Source organism: Malus sylvestris, chromosome 4 (genome assembly GCF_916048215.2).
Source record: "Malus sylvestris chromosome 4, drMalSylv7.2, whole genome shotgun sequence".
Classification (NCBI taxonomy): Eukaryota; Viridiplantae; Streptophyta; class Magnoliopsida; order Rosales; family Rosaceae; genus Malus; species Malus sylvestris.
In genome coordinates this window covers 14,302,182-14,312,826 of record NC_062263.1, presented here as the reverse complement: position 1 = coordinate 14,312,826, position 10,645 = coordinate 14,302,182, and the positions used below count along the sequence as shown (strand labels likewise).

The window sequence follows — 10,645 nt, the reverse complement described above, 5'->3', positions numbered from 1 at the left end:
CCTTTTCTGCCCATGCTGTGCCTTTCTTTCCCATATGTGTGTTGTCCATGTACTCATCATTTCCACATGTACAAGCTGTTACACTTGCACACACACATGCTGATTTCTAGCCTTCTAATCTTAAAAAACGTCCATCCTCATGTCTCCATGCTTGCACTATCCAATCTTGGCCAAAAAATGCTCCAAATAACACTTTGTTGACAACTTTGTTATTTGAACCTACAAACACACGAAAATAGCTTAAAGTACTAAAATAACTAGAATTAAACTAAGTAAATGCCAAGAAACAAGCTAACTAAGTTGCATAAATATGCTCCTATCACTGTTTTGGGCTTCTTGAATATTGTTTGTTAAGTTGTCATACAACTTAAGCTAATGGGCTTGACGATTCGAAGCCAATTTGGGCTTTAAGGCCCAAAACTAACTCAAGGTTTAAAACGAACTTATTCGTTTGATTAATTAACATATTAATTAATTCTTGCCATAAACAATTAAACCATTTAATTGTCATTACTCATCTCCATCAAATCCTTCAAGCATTACCTTACACGGTGTGCGATCCATTAGGTTCCTTTTAGCGAGGCAGTGGGCGATTAGAACTCTTTCAAATCGATTAGGAATTGAAACTTACTTTCAATTCTCCCTTTAGTGATTATACACGTTTAGGGCTTCCACAAACCATGAGTGACACCTAGCAGTATGTCATGGTTACCCAAGCTAATCAGAAGAGGTGGAGAACCTATTCAGTTTAGGATTACAATGCAATACGATCTTTCTCTAATACAATACTCTTGACCACATTGTTTGGTTTGATAGTTTATTCATGTCTACTATCCAATATGATTCATTTACTTATACGATTACCTTGAATGTGATTTAGAACGACTTCCTAAATCTCATTCATACTTTGGCCAGGGATTCTTAATCATATCATAGAGTATTCTCCCTCAAACAGTTTGAAGGTTAGAGATCCCTTGTTGCGCATTCACTTGCCTCCATGGCTAAGTGGCTTAACCCTAACTATGTCGTGGACACCCTTGGATGGAGTGACTTTGACATAGCCAAAGATCAAGGACCTAACCACAAGACAACTATGATGCCTCAGGTCAAAGGACTACTTTGCATTATCCCAACCATGAGTTCTCATGTGGCATAAGTATGAGAACTCCTTGTTGATTGCGTTCAGTGAACTCATTCTCTATTGAGCACCTACGTACTTGTCTTGGTGTCAGTCACACCAATGACTCGAGACCAATCACTCTCCCTAAGAGAAGACATAGCACATACTGATCTTAACGAACTGTCAATGCCCAATTGGCAATCCTATGATTAGGAACATTTAGGATATGTATACGAAAGAGAATGGTCTCATGAATCTAACTTATTTAGATCGCATTCTCCCAATTACATATTCCTTGGACTTATCGTTTAAGCGTATAATATTTATATGAGACGACTTCAAACAATAATCTTTGCCCTTTTAAATTAAACTGTATTAGTTTAACATGTGAAATGTCCGTAAAGTATCATCATATGATTGGTTTTAGGGCACATTTCCAACACAATCTTCGATATGAATAACTTAGCTAATTGGCTTAATGGATATTTTTCCCTCACTAGAATAAAGTGTGCTGACTTAGTAAGCCGATCAACTATCACCCAAATGTTGTCATAATCATTATGTGTACGAGGAAGCTTGTATACAAAATCCATGGTAATATTTTCCCATTTCCACTGTGGAATGGGAAGTGGCTGCATCAACCCAAAAGGGTTCTTCCTTTCAGCTTTAACCTGTTGGCAAATGGCACACCTATTCACATATTCAGCAATTTCTCTTTTCATACCCGGCCAATAATAAAATGGTCGAATGGTATGATACATCTTGGTACCTCCTAGATGCATTGCATATGCCGAAATATGCGCTTCATCAAGGATTTCTTTCTTTAGCTCTACATTATTCAGCACATACATTTTGCTCTCCTACATAAGCATACCATCAGTTTCTCGAATTATGAAATCTTTCTTCTTCCCCTGATTCCTTGCTTGAATTATTTCCTAGGTCTCTTCATCATTCATCTGGGCCTCGAGCACACGATCAATTAAGATTGGCCTAACTTGAAAATTAGCAAGTAAGGCTTCCTCTCTATCTTCCACTCCTAACTTCACTCCAGTGGACCTCAAATCCATAAGAAGATGAACATGACAATCATAGATGGTATTAAGTCTAGCTGGAGTCTTCCTACTAAGTGCATCTACCATTACATTTGCACGACCAAGGTGATACTCAATCATGCAATCGTAATCCCTAAGTAATTCAATCCATCTCCACTACCGAAGATTTAGATCTCTCTGAGTAAAAAGATATTAAAGACTCTTATGATTTGTGAAGATCTTACATTTCTCACCATAAAGATAGTGTCTTCAAATCTTCAAAGCACAGATGATAGCCGCTAACTCCAAATCATGAGTAGGGTAATTCTTCTCATGAGATTTCAACTATCTCGAAGCATAAGCAATCACCCTACCATGTTGCATCAATACACAGCCCAAACCATTCAAAGAAGCATCGCTGTAGACCTCGAAATTACCACTATCATCAAGGAGTGCCAAAACAGGTGCATGAGTGAGATAATACTTCAATTGTTGAAAACTTTTCTCACAGTTATCATCTTACTCGAACTTAACATCTTTCCTAGTCAACTTCGTCAGTGGTAAAGCAATCACTGAAAAATCCTTAACAAACCGTCTATAATAGCCTGCAAGGCCAAGAAAACTTTGTACCTCAGTGACGGTTCGAGGTTATTCCCAATTCTCCACAGCTGCCACTTTTTGAGAATCTATTCGAATACCTTGAGCTGATATAACATGTCCCAAAAATGCCACTTGATTTAACCAAAATTGGCATTTGCTAAACTTAGCATATAATTGGTGTTCCCTTAAACTTTTCAACACCAATTTAGGATGTCTAACATGATCTGCTCTAGTCTTAAAGTATACCAGAATATCGTTGATAAAGACAATGACAAACTTGTCCAAATATGGCTGGAATACTTGATTCATTAAATCCATAAAAGCTGCTGGTGCATTAGTTAACCCGAATGGCATCACAAGAAACTCATAATGACTATATCGAGTCTTGAATTCAGTCTTAGGGACATCTTCACTTCTAATCTTCAACTGGTAGTAACTAGACCTCAAGTCAATCTTAGAAAACACACAGGCACCTCAAAGTTGATCAAACAAATCATCTATACAAGGTAACGGATAACAGTTCTTAATTGTTACCCGATTCAATTGCTTGCAAGGTTCCGTCTTTCTTCCTCACAAATAAGGCTGGAGCTCCCCAGGGTGAAGTACTAGGCTGAATAAAACCTTTATCCACTAATTCTTGGAACTAAACTTTCAATTAAGGTTCCATCTTTCTTCCTCACAAATAAGACTAGAGCTCCCCAAGGTGAAGTACTAGGCTGAATAAAACCTTTATCCACTAATTCTTGCAACTGAACTTTCAATTCCCTCAATTCAGCAGGAGCCATTCTATAAGGAGTCAAAGATATAGGATTTGTACCGGGAAGCAGATCAATAACGAACTCCATATCTCTATCTGGCAGCAATCTAAGCAAATCATCAGGGAACGCATCCGGAAAATGCCTGACCACACACACATCCTTCACACTATTAGGAGCATCATCATTCAATACCACATGAGCCAAATATCCCTGACAACCTTTCGATAACAATCTTTTTGCTTTCATGGAAGAAATAACACCATGCCTCACCTTGCTAGGCTCTCCTACAAATGTAACTTCAGGTAATCCATGACGATGGAAAGTAACTGTCTTTCCATAATCATTGCCCAAAATTACATTAAAATCAACAATGTCTAACGGAATAAGGTTAGCTGGCATAATAACATCCTCCACCATCACTAGACATCCTGGATATACTCGATCAACATAAGATCTTTCTCCTCTAGGCATAGAAAACTCTAAATCAAATCCTAGAGGTGTAGGATGAGGTTGCGTCACTTGAGTAAATGTATGAGAAACAATTGAATGCGTAGCACCACAATCAATCAATACTCTAGCAAAATGACTAAGAATATTTAACGTACCCATGATTAAATCAGGATTGTTCTGAGCATCTTGCAGTGTCATGTTATGGATACGTCCCTGATTCTGCTGTCGTCCACCACAACCTCTGTTAGCATGAACACCACGTCCTTGTCTTGGCTAACCCGACTGCCTCGAAGATCCTGCACTGTTAGCAGCAATCTCTACCTGCTAGGGCTGTCCCCCCTAGTACCACTGGGATCCACTTGCTGAATGTGGCTGATAAAGCATAAAACCTCCCTGATACTGAAGGTAACCACCTTGATAATGAGGGTCTTGCGAGTAATGATACTGCCCTGCAGTATAAGGAGCGGTGTTGCCCTAATAATGATAAGCACCACCATGACTAGTCTGGCCATAACCACTAGATCTTGAAGCTTGTTGGGTCGGCGCAGGTGGTGGTAAGGAAGGCTGTTGGGGCCTCTACTAATTCTGAGGGCAATGTGTAGCCCTATGCCCCATCTGTCCATAAGTATAGCATGCACTGCTACCTCTCCTACATTCTTCAAAATGCCTATTATTACACCTGCGGCATAGAGGAGCACCTGAACCACCAATGTCTCTATGCCTCAGAAATCTCAGGCCTTCAGCAAATCTACCACCTCTCATTTGCACATTAGAGCTCAAACCTCTACTAGAAGAGCTGGAACTTCCACTGCTTCTTTCAAAACTCTAGGTCTTACGAGGTCCCTACAATGATTGACCTTTACCTTTATCATCTCGCCTTTGGTTCCTGTTCTTTTCTTCTTCATCTTCACTTTCATTGGGCATGTTCTCTGAGTCCCCAATCTGTAGTAAAACCTCATAAAACTCTTGGTAAGTGGCACAGGGAGTCGATATCGCTATAAAACACCATTTCTTCTTAGTACCCAACCTGAAACGATGGAGCATCTCGACCGGATTAGCAACAACCTCCGAATAGTATCGAGACAAATCAGTGAACCTCTTGTAATACTTATTCGCTGGCATATTTCCTTGTTTCAGATGCGTAAACTCTTGTTTCTTGCGGTCAATATACTCAGGGGGAATGAACCTTTTTCCTAAACAACTGTTTAAACACTTCCCAATCTACTACAACCTCTGGTGGCATATGGTATAACTCCTGTCTCTAACAAGATGCTGACTCTGGACCCAAAAATGAGGTAGTCGTCTCGACCCACCTATCAAGAGGAAGATTCCCTGACTCTGCATCATAAGGAAAGTCTTCTCGACATGATTAAGCCACTTATCCGCTCCCTCATGTCCTTCATTTCCCATGAAATGATTCAGCTTAAGATTATACATAGTCTCAAGATGTGTCTTTTAAGGAGGACGGAGCAAAGACTGAATGGCATTAGCTATAGCTTCCCCTAATTGAGCAATATCAGGGAAACTAGGCTCAGCGGAGTGATGTGGCTCTCTACGAGGCGGCATACTTCTGACAAAAGACATCATAATGATTAGATCATTCACAAGATATACAGGACTGCTAAACCTAGGCTCTGATATCAAACTGAAACACCCCGACCAAGATCGAGGCATGATGACCGTCACATGAGGGTGACATAGCCATGTGCACAATTCGGAAGCGATAAGGATAAGAAATATACGAATAAAAAAAAACCGAAAGCTACTAATGTGCGCTAATAAGCAGAAAGTACTAGGAGTGAGATACAAGAGTAATTACTCCTAATTAGAGCATAGAAGGTCTAGGGGTAGTCCAGCTGGACAAGTACTAGTTATACAGTACCAGAAGATATCTTACTAATATTTTATTCTGTCAGACCTGCCGAGATCCTCAAAGCCACCAACAGCAAGTCTACCTAAAACCTAGAGGGGCGTAAAATAGAAAACGTGAGTGGGCAAAAACAAAGTTTTTCAAAAATCATTTCATTATCAAATGGTCTAACCTCTCACCATAAAACATGTATAATTTTCCCAGAAATAGAATACGATTATAAATAAATAAATATATATATATATATATATACATATATTCTAGTCATGATTCACATAACCATATTCGTTAGTATGCCATGCCAAAACATAATATAGAATAAGCAACTCAGGTGAGAATAAATTCATGGAAAATAACATATTAGCCGGAGCCCCTATAGAAGTCTATACGACTGAATTCATAGCTCATTAGTCAATCTAGCCGGAGTCACTACCATTACCTATACGGCACTACACTGCACACAAGTCGAAACCACTAAAAGGGTATGTACGACAAGACTGGGTGTAATATAATTATGCTCAATACTACGCTCTCATGATAGTTGGGTGATAAATTGCTAGCCACCTACGAGTCGGAACCACCTATGATGGTCAGTACGACAAGATTGTGCACCTAAATTGGATCCAATGTGAGCATAGGGTGTAGGAGGTGACATTATAAACAGGCCTGGGCCATATCTCTGGCTAAATCTCTAACACCAGGGTACAGGTTTATAAGCTCTGCTTCTCAAATAATCACAACCGTTAATCACATTCACAATTCATAAACTCACCTGGGCTTACCTGAGCGTCCAAAACACCACAATTATATATATACATACAATTCTAACTCATGGTTTAAGCATAAATCAATAAGCATGGCAATTTCAAAGCATAACTCATTTAAATGCATTTTCTGGGAAAATATCAAGCATATACGTATATACTTAAAATCAAAAGCTCACTCACTTGTATGTCGAAGAATCGTAGCACCCGAGTCGCCCTTGATTGCGCTTGTCCTCGGGATAAGTCTCCACTATATGCGAAACAACTATAAAAACGTTGATTTAAAGCAAATAACCAATACTAGCTAATAACTTCTCATACATTACTCAAATGAGGTATATAAATATACCATCGTGATACACAACTCCACGAACATCCCCATATTTTTAAAATAGTTTTTTGACATCCCACATGCCGCCACACACCGGCAAGGGCACGGCAACACGCACGGCCACGCGCAGGGACCTTAACGGAATCCTTTAACCCATTTAGGAATATTATGTTAAATAGTAACGGAAACCGTTAAACTAACCAACGCCGTTAGAAATATTCCTTCAAAGTTGATGGAATATTCCGTCATCCCCTACCTTCGAACTCCGACGACCGTCGCCGTCGTCAGAAACTGGAAAAATCTTAGAATCCTTATATCTCCGGCGTTTCTTAACCAAAACTCATGAAATTGGTCTCAATTCAAAGCTCATAACTAGAAGAACACATCGTTACCAATTTCAAGGCTTGAAATCCATGAAAACTTGTTAGAAAAAGCTCGATAATTCCAACCAAATTTCTCCAAACTCGACTTCCCGATGTCCAATTTGCTTGGTTTTTCTTCTCCGAGCTTCGTACGAATGTCCTAAAGCTTCATATGAGCTTAAAATCCCCTGAAACATCCATAATTACGACCACATGAACAGTACTCAAATCAGGGGTGATGGTTTCTCAGGTTTTTTAGGGTTTCACGGTTTAAAATGGCATATATGAACTCAGGGACTTGCAAAGATTTCAAATCTTACCTTCTAGCGTCGATCTGTGCATGAAATGTGAGTTTGGTGTTCGTCCGTACGTTTTGTATGGAAATGGTAGGAAGCCCGAGAGAAGGAGAGAGAGAGAAAAAGAGCACGGGGTGCTTTTTGTGTGTGTGTGTCCTCACTTGGTCATCCACCAAAACAACCCAAAAGTATAATTTTTACTTGAGTCCAAAACTTAGGAACTCAACATAATAGTCTACATCCCAAGCACATGTCACACACATCACAATCTCAACATCCAAGGGTAAAATCATCATTTCACATCGTCGAAACTAAATGTTTCGGGACAGGTTGTGATATAAACATTGAAACTTAAAACCAAGATAGAAAGAACTTTAAAAATTCCATCAGCTTCAATGGATGAATGGTAGGTGTGGCACACCTTAAATCATTGCAGGAATTTCATATATATAAGGGGAAACAACTGAATCCAATGAGGAAAAGGATTAGGCATTTTGAATTATTTTAGGACTCTAAGAATTAGGTAGAAAGTGTTGGAATGTGATTAGGATTCCTCCTTGCAGCTAGAGATAAGATAAGATAATGTTGGATAAGATAGGAGAAGATAAGATAGGATAAGATAATGTTTCTCTCCAACTAGGATTCGTCTTTCTTGTGTAATTCCTTGCCTTCTAAGCCTCAACTTTAATTTCTTTAGATTTTAGCACATGTCTAACACCTTTTAAACACCAAAAAGGTCCAGCCCATATGCTATCCACGCCTGCTATCCAATCCAAGTCCAAAACTACTCTAAATTTCTCCACACAACGCCACAACACTACATCTACCATGGCTAATTGACCACAGACATATAAAGTTTGTTATAAAAAGTCAAATTTAACCATGGACATTTGAAGTTCGTGGTAAATAATTATTATAACAACGGGCATAAACAAACCTGTGATTGAAATGGTTAAAATAACAATGTGCGTTTATAGCCCGTTCTAATTTAGCTAAATATTACCACAAGGAAAGCCTGTGATCGCAAAAAGTTTTAACAACAGCGCCTTTTTAATTTATGACTGACTGTAATTGTTATCTGTAATTTAAATTTTTTATTTTTTAAATCAACTAGTATAATAATAAATGCCCAAATTTCAGATCTCAAACCCTATTTACAGTTTTCAGGCAGATGCCCTCAACCATCAGGTCTCATCCAATTCGCTTATGTCGACAATTTTCCGACCCTAAACTACAGAGATGAATAGCTTGTTTTGTCTCGAGATTGGGGGGGGAGGGGGGGAGGAAGAGCTCGCTTTGTCTTGATGATGGGTTGTGTTTGGTTTCTGCATAATTGACATTCGTGGAGCTGCTAGGATTTCTAGCTGTGGCGCAGCAACGGAATAGCTGGGTGGATGAGTTGTTGAATTTAGGGAATGAGAAATCTGATTACGATTGGTGAGTAAATTATTGCCAAGTTTAATTCTTTGATTTTTATGCTTATTTTTGGTCTTGGGACTAATCAAAATTTTAAGTCTCTGATTGTCCCTACTTATTGAATTGCTGAAGAAAATTGTTGGGTTGCTAAATTGGGTTTTGCATAATGGGAGTTTGGTGTTCCTGCATAATTATGTTTAAATTAATTATGAGTAAAAGAATAAACTCCAGAATGTAATGGAGCCAATCTCGCAAAAGACTCATGGTTCTCAAGGTTTCGAATGAGAGAACCAAGGTAACAAAAATGTCGGGACAAATATAAAAAATGGTGCAAGCAAGAAAAGACAAATTAGTTGTATTTGTGGTGATTATTATGCTTATATTCCTGGTTTTTTTTTTTTGGTAAAACTTGGATGGTCATTTTGTTTGGTCTGTCCTTTGAATTCTTTTAGGTGCATTCGGAGCCAGAGGCCGTAACGATCGGGATGCAAGAGAGCTGGCAACAAGTGGTTAGTCATGCTATGTTATTGTTTAAGCCTTTCCCATTTTATAGTATAAAAGGAATTTCTTTATGTGGGTTCCACACTTGCTATCAGGGCACTTGAAGTTACGAATTCCAGCCCTTGATTGTTCTTAATCAAAAGAAAGCATGCAAGGGACGATACAATATAGTTTAAGCCGCAATCATAATGTTTTGAAAAGCAAAACACTCTTCTTATTCACAATGCCATGCATGGTTCACAATTTCCTAAAATTTTAGAGTGGAATGTTTATTCTTAGGAAGATCTCACCTCAAGAGCTCCAAACCTCGATGGTTATTGTGGCAAACTCTCATTTCTCCTAAAATTTTAGAGTGGCATGTTTTGATTGTTCTTAATTACTGTAAAGGAAGCCCCATGGAAAACTCTCCTCTCTCCTCGCTCGCTCTCTCACACACACACAGAGGAAGACATCCACATTGATCTTCATATGCTTGACAAATACATGAGGTCTCTTTGTGTCTCTCCTTCTAGATTTTGACTATTATTTTTCATGTCACAATACTCTTCGAGTAAGAAACTCAATCTATGACTAGGTGGTTCGAAATAAAAAAGGAAAGCCTTGAATTATTGCAATCAATTTTTTTTACAGGTCGGTCTATGGGCCCTGTGTGATGAGTTCTGATTTCTAAGCTATATATTTTTCCTTGTTTGTCTCATAGATGGTTGGTGGTTCTAATTCATGAGGGTTTATAACTCAAATATCAGCTACATTTACAGCCACCTGCAAATTTAAAATGTGATTGGCTTGCAGAAGATGTGTGTCTTCTTAAAGAAAAAATTGCAGAGAAGACGAATAGCATTGGAGGACCAAGATTGGTACTAAGACTTGAGTTTTGTTTTAGAGTGTGAAGCAAAGTCTCTACATATTTTGGTGATTTGGTATATTAATATATGAATTTTAATAAAATAAAATTTGCAATTTTGTATATTTATATATATATTTTTATTTATTAAATAATTTTTTTTTATTTTTTTTTTACTTTTGGAAATTTTTTTTATAACGAGCATTAACCGTGATCAATTTGTAATCCACAATGGCCATAGCACGTGGTGTTAGATCCCAATCTACCACAAGCACAATACGTGGTTACATTGCATTTGACAA

General features: G+C 38.3%; 1 long non-coding RNA gene across 2 annotated transcripts; it reads left to right on the top strand.

The window, feature by feature from the left end:
* Nucleotides 1-8,745: 8,745 nt before the first annotated feature.
* On the top strand, nucleotides 8,746-10,405 carry LOC126619481 (uncharacterized). Of its 2 annotated transcripts, none has more exons than XR_007622074.1 (3): nucleotides 8,746-9,019; nucleotides 9,451-9,507; nucleotides 10,200-10,405. It is a non-coding gene; the product is annotated as an uncharacterized LOC126619481 (long non-coding RNA). The 2 variants fall into 2 exon arrangements; XR_007622075.1 differs by having other exon boundaries at nucleotides 10,130-10,405.
* Nucleotides 10,406-10,645: the final 240 nt, after the last annotated feature.